We start from the raw sequence: 11,584 nt of genomic DNA on the forward strand, positions 1-11,584 counted from the left end.
ATTTTCCTTTTGCCATTTCCTCCATTTTAATGAGGTTTTAAATACATCCTTTTCCTTCTAGTCAGTCAACTTGAGTTTTTAATGGGATGCATTTATCTATTATATCTACCAGAATTTTGTTGGGGATTGAAAATCTATTATTTGTATTACTAAGTAGAACTTATTTGTAGCTATAGCAAAAATTTCAAAACATAAGTAGATATATTTCTTTTATTTACTTATCAGATCTTTGCTTCAAATAAGATACAGTATGAATTTAAATTATACGAAGTTTGTTTATATTCATTAAAAAGTCTAAAAATGTGATGTTTTGTGTTCGAATAAAAAAAGGACTAATAAAATAATAATAATAAATGAAATAAAATTTGTGTGTTTATTTCTTCCTGCTAATGCATTTGTAATTATAAGTAGGATTTCATATTTCAACTCAAAATACTCCTAGAACATTTCATACTTCACATTTTTGTCAAACTGGAATGAAATATTTAGAATAAAATAGTTCAATCCAAATATTCAAGCATACTTCAGTAATTAACTGTTTACATAAGAAATTATAAATGGCAGAAATGTAAAAGCATAACCATTTATATTATGTTATATATACAACAGCAAAAACAATAATAATGTCATCACCACAGGAAAATATAAGGTTATATAGTATACGGTTTATTTACTTATTATGTTTTGCAAAGTCAAAATCTCGTACAGATAAAGAGCAAAATGGTAATTTCATATCAATTGATACAATACTTCTTGCTGGATTATTTTTCAAACATCTGGTTTTCTATGTAAATCATCCTATTTACGGGATTTTTGTGTTTATTGTTATTTTAAAGCAATAGCATTATTTTCATTGATTTTAGTTGTTGTATAGTGGTGATCTTTGTTTTGCAGGGTTTTTTTTAATTTTTTTAAGAAACTTGAATATTATAGCTGCTATTAGCCACATCAGTGTGGAAATTATTTAAAAAACATGAGCTTAATTTTATATGATGCAGTGTTAGTTTCAAACTCTCACTTTATTTGCAATTAATTTCCATTATGGTGGGAATATTTTGGCCTTGAGAGAAGAAGTCAATAAGTTATTTTTATGTACCAAATTACAACTCTAAAACTTGTCCACAGTTTTTCCTAAAAATAGTCAAGTCTTAGAAATTTTATGAAACCAACATTTATTCAATCTGTACATTTTCAGTGAGAACTTTAAAAAATTAATATTTCAACATTTAATCCTATTGTATTGGTTAAAATATTTATATTGCAGATTATATTATACTATCAATTCATGAAATAGAGTTTATTTTGTCAAGAACTGATTATGGAAATAAACTATACAAATTTATAAATTACTATTTTTAATAGAAAAAGTTTTTTTCTAAAATTATTGTAGAAGTCTATTATTCTCATTTGCATAATACGTCAAACAAGAATTTTCTTTCATAACAGAAATATAATTTAATGGGGGAAAACTGAATTTATTTCGAGGATTCCGTGGTTAGTAAATTTCTGATATTGACAAAATCTTATAAGGGTTGCTTCATGAAAGAATTTTTATTAAAATAGACAAGTATCAAAGTAATTCCTATTATATTTTCTCGAAATATTCTTTCTTCTGCTGAAGCTTCTTTAAACAACTTGCTAAACACAACTTTCATTTTTCTTTTGACATACTGTCCTTAAATTCTCTTCAGACCAGCATAATCTTTTTAGATGAGTTAAAATCTCTATCCTAAATATTCCTCCAGGAATATTTTCATTATATTTATAAAATAAGGAGTCCACTGAACATTAAATCTGGAATATATGGAGAATGGCTAAGAATTTCAAACCTTGAATTCCTTAGAAATTGAAGTGTTTATCATTTTTGAGGGAGCTGTTGCATTGTTACAATGTAACAGTGTTAATCCTAATCTACTTTCTGGTTGGACTAGGTAAGAAATTTGTAGTATGCTACTCACAAGTCATTATTCATGCATCTTTTAAATATCACAGGTTTAATGCATCAACTTGTAGAGAAGAAAGAATACACTATTTTCATCTCAGTATTTCACTCTTTCTTGATCTTTACCAGAACAAACCCATATAGTAGACATTTAATTTTTAGATCATATAGACAGAACCAAGACTTATCACTTGATATGATGTTAAAAATTACTTTTGAGTAATCAAATCTTTGGAGCAATTTTTTCCCCTAATTAAGCCTGTTCTCATTGATTCTCAAACAAATGATACAAAGATACCTAAAACTACATTTTTTATGAAAAATATTTCTAACAGTTGGCAGTCTAAAAGCATAAGCTACATGATTTGTTTAATATTTATTCCATAGACTACTCTTTTGATTAGTTTAAGTAGTGGCCAATCGGCCACAAAGATCACAAGACTTTGTTCTGAATTCACCGAAACACCTGCAGATTGTGATTTGGAAAAATGTCATAAATTACTTTATAAATGTTTCAAACAGTAACAATTCTCTTGGTTCAGATTAAAAAAAAAGGCATAAACATTTTCAGGATTGAGTTCCATAGCATTCTAAAATTTAAATGTCAATTAGATGAAGAAAAAATTTTCTCCTTGCTGTCCTCCTTTGTACATAGTGCTACAGAATATTCCTCTGGATAAAAACTCCTTGTTTATGTGTTAGATGTTTTCATATATAATAAGCATGGCTAAACTGTCTCACTAAACTGTCCCTTAAATGTGGCACACAATAAACAATAGTTTTATTTTGTAATAGAATGCAATGACATGCTTTTTTATTAATTAGTCATTTAATTTGTTTAGTTATACTATGTGTGTAAAAATTTAATTGGTTGCAAACTATCCATCATACATCAGAATTACAAATGTCAAATAATTCTATTTCTCTGAATTACTGTAGCAGGCATGTTATTTTTAAAGAAGGTAATGGCAGCTGTGACAGCACAAAGGATAAATGTAAAGATCATTTTAAAAATGTGCTCTCATTTTTTTTTTTTTTTTCTGTCAGATTTTATTTTTCACAGTTTTCTTTAGTGTTCTGTGCAATTCCCTGTCTTGGAAGATTTGCAAAACCACTTTCAAGAATGGAAAACACATTTCTTACTGATGCTGTTTCAAATTGTAGAAGTATTTGAAGTCTGAATACTGGTGTACATATAGACTTTATGGTGGATGAGGTAAAACTTCTCATTCCTACTTGGTCAACAGATCTTTCATAGCTTTTTTTTCAGGTATGGATCTGCATGAATGCTCACAATGTCCATTTCTAAGCATACCTAACCAATTCAGGTGACTCTTGTGCATTTTTCTGTGCAGTTTTTGCAAATACTTTCAATGCTATACTACAGTTACATTTTTCCAGCTGTAGTTTCTATCTTTCGTAATAATTCCTTAGTAATCTTATGCACAAATCATGATTTACTATATCTATGATTGTGCATGTCGAATTTTCAGAGCCATGGGGAGGATGGACTTCTTCACTTGATTGACCATTATTTCACCTTTAATTCAAAGTCATGTTTCTTTAGTTTATTTAAGCCAGAAATCGGCTTTTCATCCGCAGAGAACCCGTTGGCGCTTCGGGAAAGAACCCTTTTGGCGCCGTTGCAGTTTTACTCGCCAAGCTCGCGGCTCATCCTTGATGAGCCGAGCCGTAAGCGTGATATTTTGTAAACGTGGTTTTTAGTGATGTAAATTCAAGTTAGCAGACAATGGTAGTAAAAATTCACAGATAATAAGTATGTAGATATAAAACTAACAGGTTAAACGTGATATATGAAAATAAATTTCTATTAAATTCAAGTTAGCACAGAAAACAATGTATTAAACATAACGGGAAGTAAAAATTCATTTAAAAAATAACAATTAGTATTCTTATATGTATTTTCTCTAATTCATATAGAATACTAATATTTCTATTACAAATGTCTTTTTTCACTATGAAGTACTTTGCCTGTTGATTGATGTATTTCGGTAAGAGCCATGCCCATGTAATAAATTAATGAATGCATGACCTTTAATATATCCATTTTACATAGTTTTAAGTATTTTTCTTTTTCAAGTTACTTGCATACAGCTTAAAGCATTTTACGTTGAAACAAATACGTATCCTTTTTCATAATATATTTCACAATACAAATAACCGTCAACTGTAATCAAATTTTCTTCAGTAGCATTTTTAATAAAACTAGAACTTTATACATTTAAAAATTATTATAGGGGTTGCAAACCTCATAGTTCTGCGTGCTTACAGCTGTTAATAATTAAGAACATAACGCGAACAGTCATGTTACAAATTAGCATTCACCCCTCCCGCCATAATTTCTTCCTTTGATCCTGAACTGACGACCCGAGATCCGGCATCTTTCGACGAAAACTTCTTTAATTATGCGAAAATATTTCTATCTATTCGTTGGTAAAAAATTCAGAAAAAATAATAATAAATAAGAGAAAAATAATATAAATCTTCAAATGCGAACAACGACAACCTTCGCATAAGCGAATAGGATAAATTAGCTAGGTTACCAGGTTTGAACTATTATCGCCAAAGTTGGCGATGTTTACATTTACCGGGTTCTCTGCGGAAGTGCTTCCCAGAAATCTTTCACCTTCTTCATAAAATCTTCATTTCAATAAAGTTGCATCAAGCAGTAAGGAACCTATTAGGCAAAACCTTTTTCCTTACTGCAAAGGTTTTCTCAAAACAAAGTATATTGATGCTTGAGATTATTTTTTCATATGTTGCTTGATGGTATTCTTCCTTTCCAGCTTGTCACAAATATTGATTGCACTCCTTCATCTCTCGATACCTTTGATCTTCCTGGCTATCAGTCATTTTTTTAATTTCTGATATGTTTTTCACGAAAGCAAGTAGCCTGACAGAAGAATGGACTGCAATCCCCTGCCTGATTACCACAAAGTTTACAAAATGCACTAAAATTCTGTTGAATTTTTCCACTTAAACTTTCATTTTGAAATACGATCCTTGATTTTTGTTATAGTCACAGTAACTCCAAACACCTGCAAACTCAATATCAGACACTCATTACACCAAAATGCCATACTTTAAAGACTTAAAATGGACATTTGCTTTTGTCTCAAACATTCAATAGAAAATAATACAGATGATTCAAAATTTGCCACAGGGTTGCTAGGAATTAAAATAAGATTTCTTATAAGATATGCAAAAAGTGCATTAATCAAAATTGATTGGAAGATTTGTTGTTGCAACCTTTAAATTTAGAATCCAACTGGCCCAACATAAAACAGGCTTATACTGAAAAATACAATATGACGTTATAAAACCTATATAAACAAAAAAAAAATGGGTACATTGGGGGGAAATGATATACATTATGTGCAAACAGCAGAATTCTTTATTCTCTAACTAATGTGATATTTTGGAATATTTAATTGCCTAAAATAACTTTCTTTTTATTTAGTACACACTTAAAAATTTCTTAGGATCATTAATTAATTAGTTTTTTCATATGTTTTGAAGCAATGTAGGTCCCAGAAAAATATTAGTAGCATTAGCATCCATCTATCCTTCCACCCCAGTGGGTGTATGGCAGGATTTGCAAAGAAACAAAAGAATGTTTTAGTTGTTATGCCAGAACTTTGTTTAAAGCTATGGAAGTAAATATTATTGATGGCACTATAATATAATGAGATTATTTGAAAGGGTATAATGCTAAGGAATTAACAAAGGGTAGACTTGAACATTTTTGCATTAACCATAAATATAAATTTATTCATCCCACCACTGATTGTCATGAACAAGCTATTGAAAAGGTATGGGGCAGTGCGAAATAGCTAAACAAATGTCAATGCAGCACTGACCATAACCAATTAGATTCTTTTTTCATTGAGTTTACATGGGGCAAAAGCATCCTAAAACACAAATGTTTCCATGTTAAATTATATCTGCAATTTCATGACACTACATTAATTCTAGTTCACTAACCAAACTCCCCCCCCCCTGATTTCTTTGTGAAGTATTTAATTTACATTAAAAATTCCTAATTTTATGAATATCTGTTATTTTCCCCACTTGGATTTTTTTTCAACTTAACCGCATCATAAACATTTTGGCGATTATTTTAATGCTTCGAAACTTTTGCCAAATCATCAGCTTTTAGTGATATCTGAATCTGGTTCCGATAACATAACAGTACCAAAATAGCTTACTATTTAAATATTTATGTATAAACTGTAGTTAAATTCTTATATAAAGTTTGTCATATTGCAATAGTATTTATATGCATATTAAGCTACTTATTTTACAACAATTCAATATATTTAACCCCTTACTCGTCGCAAAATTTATTCAGCAATCATCAGTTTTTTTTAACTGTTTTTTAATGTTTATGAAATTTAATATATAATCATATAAAAACACTATTTTGTTACAAAACATTTTTTTTTTTTTTTTTTTTTTTTTTTTTGTTAAATTTAAGTTTTTTTAAATATGTAAATTTTTTTATTACCTTACCTTACGTTATATTTGGCTTACACCCAAGCTAGGCAGAAAAGCTTCAATGCAGGTCTTTAAGATTATATGTAAATTTTGGAGGGAAAAAATTCACGTATGTTTAAATAACGCACACTATTATCTGCAAATACTGATGTCGTTATTCATCATTAATAACAGCTGTACTAGTTTTTCAAAAATTTAATCATCTTTCTGGGTATGGTAAAGTTTGAAACATGGTACGCACAGTCATACACTGCAATCTTTACATAAATACAGTGATCCCTCATTTTTCATGGTTAATGGGGACCAGAACCTTCTGCGAAAGCTGAAAAACCGCAAAGTAGGATTTGCACCTAGGAATTTTCATGTATGCTGGTACAAGAATGTTTTAAATATGTTAACAGTGTTTATACTTTACACATTTAAGATAAAATTACAACAGTATACGTATTTGCTTAAACGTGTCAGTGCTAATTAATAAGGTTAATTACAAAACCTTATACACTAATAAACATTAATCAACATTGCTTTCTGAGAGAGGCGAAGAGTCTTGTGTTCGTGGTGGAGGAGAGGCTCTCACTTGACTCGTAGAAGCTTTAGGCTCACTCGGAGACTCTTCTGCTGGAGGCGCTGATGGTAGAGCCGGGGGCTTTACCTTGGAGAGAAACATGGTGATGGGTAGTTGTTGTCTGTGTTTTTTCTTTTCTTTCAAAATTCTCCTAAACAAGGACATAACCCCATCAACACGATTGCTGAACTCGACAGCTCGAACCATATTGTCAACAATGTCTTGTGCAAATTATTGTTGTATTGCTCTTGCCATGTTGCACAATTGTTACAGATTCTCCAGGGTAAAGCCACACTTTTCAGTTTTTTCTTTGTCTTCCTCTTCGTTTTCTTCCTCACTTGCGGATTTTGTCATCTGAAGGAGGTCTTCATCGGTCAGTGGGTCCGAGTGACAATCGATAAGGGCACTGATGTCTTCTTTTGTCATGTCAACAAATCCTTCATTCCTTATGATGTGAGCCAGCCTCACCACCTTCTCCACCACTGATTGGTGAACTTCTTCAGTAGTGAAGCCTGGATAATCGTGCACACCATGTTCGGCCATAATTTCTTCCAGCTAGAATTTATGGTCTCACTCTTAATGTTCTTTAATGCTCGCTGAATATTAGACAAATATGAGGCAACCAGTATGCTTTCAAGATGAATTTGTCATTGGCATCGTCAACTGCCGAGATGAGGCCCTCAATCATGGAGCGAGTGCAGAGAGCCTTAAAGGCACGTATGACACCTTGATCCATCGGCTGAATTAGAGATGCAGTGTTTGGAGGTAGAAACTATCTGACACTGTCATATTGTAGGTCCATTGCATCTCCTCCTGCACAGTCCATCAGAAGGACCTTAAAGGGGAGGCCCTTTTCAGCCAGATACAGCTTCACCTGAGGAATGAAACAATGGAGGAACCACTTGAGGGTCGGAGCTTTTGTTATCCAGGCCTTGGAGTTATGCATCCAGAACACGGGCAACAGAGCCGTATTTTTGTTTTTTAATGCACGTGGATTTTTGGCTTTATAAATAAGACCTGGCTTAAGCATAAAACCTACAGCATTGCCAGCCATGATGACAGTCACACAGTCTTTGTGAGCCTTGAAGCCTGGCCTCTTCACTTCGTCCTTGAAGAGGAATGTACGTGAAGGCCTGTTCCAAAAAAGGCATGTTTCATCCATGTTGAAAACTTGTTCAGGGAGGTAGCCTCCCTTACTGATGAGGTTAGGAAACTCTTCCTCCATGTAATGACTAGCAGCATCATCGTCAGCAGAGGAAGAATCACCATACAGAAGCACTTTCTGAGGCCATATGTTTTTTAAAATTTTTCGAACTAGCCTTTGCTGGCTGAAAAGCCTTGTTCTCGAGGAGGAGAATCACTCCTGGCAGCGCTATTACTGGCTCGAGGTTCATCAGAACCTTCTTCAGCCTCTTCATCGGGCAAGATTTGGTTGTAGAGAGCTTTGGCTTTTGTCCTGATCATACTAGTGTCCAAACTCACCGTCTTTTTCCTGCAATCAGCAATCCACAATGCCAATGCAGCTTCCATTTTCATAATTCTGTTATTACACAGTTACCACACATTTCGCTTCTTTATTGAAGGTTACTGAAGCAGTTTTGCGGATGTTTGCTTCCTCTTTCTTGATGTACCACACTATAGATTCATTCACCCTGTAATGGCGTGCCACAGATGCATAACTAAAAGTTTCACTTTTTCCCTGATGGTCATCATCTTCTTCCTCTTGGGCGCCCTGGAGGAAGCTTTCGCAGGAGCACAGCGTTTAGGTGGCATTATAAGGGCTTAATTAACTAAAAAAAGTTATCGTCAACACAACACTAAAGTACAGTATGCGAGACAGTCCACATCATGGACAAGACTAGCGAGATACAACAAGAGAATATGCTAGGTGAGGCTGTGATGATACGCAGACAATCAACTCGCAGGGATAAATCCATTCGTACTCTCATTGGTCGATGTCACTTCTTTGCTGAACATACTTTACATTCTCTGGTTTCCTATTTTTTCTGTAGGTAGTATAGGTTCCAAAAAATGGCGTTCAATTGATGGACGATCTCATCTTGAAAAATTGATAAAAGTATGATATTTGTCAATTATTTATTTCATTAAATCCAGTCAACTTTAAATGTGACTTTTTCCCACCTACTTTTTTAAAAATTTGAAAAACGTTAAAAAGAGCTTGGTCTAAAAAGTGAAAGAGTATTTTTTCTCGCTGTTTCTTGCTACTTGATAATTAGAATATTGATCTACAAAATCCTTATCTCTCATTTTTTTATTGTAGTCATTTACTACCTTTGGTTTTGTTTTCAAATTTTACTTTGGGTAATTTCAGAATCATGAAAAGATAACATTGTTACTTCCTTTTTGTCCTTCCATTGGTTTATAATTTTTTATTTTCCAATGCTAAAGGTAAATCCTTTTTGTTTTGCCTAACAATTCCAACCACATCTGTTTATAAGTCAAAAGGATATCACATAATTCTGGTGAAGTATAATTATTATCTAAGGTGATGTAGTAACCTTGTTTCAATAATGGCATCATCAGAGTCATAACTTGTGAAGTTACCGAGAGAGATCAGAATTTAGGATGAAACAAAGTACCTTTCTGGTATATATAATAAATGACCATATAAACCCTGAACTAGATTCGCTTAGCATGTATGTTTTGATATCAAATTTTGCTTTTTTTTCAAGGGTATGTATTGGCACCAGGATAAACGTCCTTTGTACAATATTCAGCTTTCTAATCTATAGTAATATCTCTTTTTGGAATAATTGTTTTTTGATATACTTCATTCAGATGATCACAGATAGGCCAAATTTTGTAGAGTTTCGGGTTAGGATAATTTTCTGGATCATAAGAATCATTTGCCTTTTTGTTTTGCCTAACAATTCCAACCACATCTGTTTATAAGTCAAAAGGATATCACATAATTCTGGTGAAGTATAATTATTATCTAAGGTGATGCAGTAACCTTGTTTCAATAATGGCATCATCAGAGTCATAACTTGTGAAGTTACCGAGAGAGATCAGAATTTAGGATGAAACAAAGTACCTTTCTGGTATATATAATAAATGACCATATAAACCCAGAACTAGATTCGCTTAGCATGTATATTTTGATATCAAATTTTGCTTTTTTTTCAAGGGCATTGGCACCAGGATAAACGTCCTTTGTACAATATTCAGCGTTCTAATCTATAGTAATATCTCTTTTTGGAATAATTGTTTTTTGATATAGTTCATTCAGATGATCACAAATAGGCCAAATTTTCTAGAGTTTCAGATTAGGATAATTTTCTGGATCATAAGAATCATTGTTCACAAAATACAAGTATTTTTTATTTCACAGTATTGATTATATGACATAATCTTACGGAAAAAAGAAGTTTCTACCAATGTTTTCTTAGTCCAATACATGCTCTTTCTTCAAGTTGTCTTTATAATACCTTATAAAACTGAAAGCACAAGGAACAAATGCATTTCATGTACTGATACAGGTTTTCATTCTCTTCTCCCTTACAGTTTTCTTTTACCAACAACATTACCTGATTGCTCACCATAACGATTAGTCTCTTTTACAATTATATCCACTATTTCATCATTTATAAAATGCTCATAATATTCTAAAACACCTGCACGGGCTTGAAATGAAATATTAACTGAAATAATTTGAACTGAAAATCTGGAGGACAAATATCTGGGACTGGCATAATTTGGTTCCATTGGCACCCTGGTAAAAGTTGTGTGAGATCGTCACTATCTTCAGAATCTGGTACTTCAGAAACAAAAGCATCTGAAAAAAGCTGCCTTCTGAATCACATCCCGATTCTTCAAGACTTGAATTCTCTTGTTCACTTGAACTCATTTTACAAACATTAAACACGAAAAAGTGATGAGCACTGAAACTGCATCTTTTCAAAATGTGTTCTAATGGAAAAAATATTCTGAATCTATGTATTACTATTATCTAATCAACTTACAAGTACTGTGCTGCCATCTGTGTAAATAGAATTAATGTGGGTGTGATAAAAATTGGTATTCAGGATTCATAGCCACATTTTAGTTAAAAATATAAGCACTCTTCAATCACATTTTAAGAAAAAGAATAAGCACCTGTCTAATTACATTATACAAAACAACATAACCTTAAAAGAAAAATTTGATTTGTAATTTAAAATATGAGAAATTCAGTATTTATTAAGAGAGAATGAGCATTACCCAATCACAAAAAACAATTACATTCTTTTTTTTTTCTTTTTTTTTTTTTTTTTTTTTTTTTTTTTTAATAACAGTTTAATTTACAGAACCAGTTTACAATGAGAAAAAAAAACTATGCAGAACTAAATTATATTACAAGATATAATGATGAAACTTCAATTCAAAATACAGAAAATAAATCATAATACACCATTATTATATTTGCTTGGCACCTAAAAATAAATACAATTTATTTTTTCACTCATATTAATATTTAAATAATTTAACTTAAATAAAAATTCTGAACATTTTCTAAATTTTCATTGTATAACAGTTTTCCCTTAACAGATATTGCAAGC

Source organism: Stegodyphus dumicola, chromosome 7, assembly GCF_044657685.1.
Source record: "Stegodyphus dumicola isolate Sdum_Otavi_A_Nest chromosome 7, ASM4465768v1".
Lineage (NCBI taxonomy): Eukaryota > Metazoa > Arthropoda > Arachnida > Araneae > Eresidae > Stegodyphus > Stegodyphus dumicola.